General features: G+C 43.6%; 1 long non-coding RNA gene across 1 annotated transcript in view; it reads left to right on the top strand.

Moving 5' to 3' along the window:
* Nucleotides 1-1193, top strand: part of LOC109381857 (uncharacterized) — a 13401-nt gene that overhangs the window by 2901 nt on the left and 9307 nt on the right. Inside the window, exon 2 of the long non-coding RNA XR_002123828.1 lies at nucleotides 687-841. This is a non-coding gene — a long non-coding RNA (uncharacterized LOC109381857). The remainder of the gene's footprint in view (nucleotides 1-686; nucleotides 842-1193) is intronic.

Below are 1193 nucleotides of genomic sequence, written 5' to 3' on the forward strand. Positions count from 1 at the left end.
TAACCAACTGAGCCACTCAGCCAGCCCTGACTTTCTTTTTTTTATTTTCACTTTCTAATAGTGTCCTTTAATATGCAAAAATGTTTTTACTTTTGATGAAGTTCCAATTTATCTATTTTTTCTTGGTTTGTGCTTTAGGTGTCCTAGGTCCTCATTCTTTTTTACAACTTTATCGTATTCTACTGTGTGGCTGGACCATAATTCATTTAACTAGTTGCCTATTGATGGACAGAAACTTGGGCTGTTTCCTATTTTGTGATGTTATAAACCTTTTATATAATGTCATTCTGCATGTAAAGGTAGATCAGTAGGACACACTCTTGAAGTGGGATTGCTGTGACAAATGTTAAACGCCTTTGTCATTTTGGTAGAGATAGACAAACCTATCAGTAGGTAGGTAGATATTGCAGTTGGAATCATATACTAATTTATACTCCCACCAGCTGTGTTCAAGAGTGCTTGTTTCTCACAGCCTTGCCCTCAGAGTGTGGCTACTAAAGTAAGAAAGATTAAAAATTCAGTCCTTCAGTTATACTAAACACGTTTCAAGTGTTCAATAGTCACTTGTGGCTGGTGGATAATGAGTTGGACAGAGCAGATAGAGAACATTTGCACCACTGCAGGAAGTTCTGTTGGGCAGTTCTGATCAAGAATTGTACAGTGACCTTGACTTTACATTTTAATAGGATCCCTCTGGCTGTTTGTGGGGCATGGATTTAGGGACCGCACGGAGGCAGGAGACCACGGAGAAGGTGACTGCAGTCGTCCAGAGGAAATGGAGGGTCAGACCAGGGTGACCGTGGAGGTGCGAGAAGTAGTCGATTCTGGATGTGTTTTGAAGGTAGAGTGACCAGGATTTTCTGGCTGATGGGACATGGGGGTGAGGGAAGGAGAGGTCGAGGATGACTTCCAGGTTTCTAGCCTTAGCTACCAGAAGGATGGAGGTGCTATTGACTGAGCTGGGGAAGAACAGGATGGGAGCAGGTTTGGGGAGGGGGAACCCATTCTGTTTTCAGCATATTATGTGAAAAGTGCAATGTTGGATGTCCCAACTAATGGTAAGCGGGCATCACGTTGTTTTTCTGGCCTCGAGCATACGATTTTGGTCACCAAGATGGGGCAAAGCCAGAAAAGAAGGAAAAGGCAGAATCAAACGCCTAAGATGGGGGCAAAGTTCAAGGGCGGGGATGGGC

The sequence above is a fragment of the Hipposideros armiger genome, unplaced genomic scaffold (genome assembly GCF_001890085.2).
Source record: "Hipposideros armiger isolate ML-2016 unplaced genomic scaffold, ASM189008v1 scaffold_54, whole genome shotgun sequence".
In the NCBI taxonomy this organism is placed as follows: domain Eukaryota; kingdom Metazoa; phylum Chordata; class Mammalia; order Chiroptera; family Hipposideridae; genus Hipposideros; species Hipposideros armiger.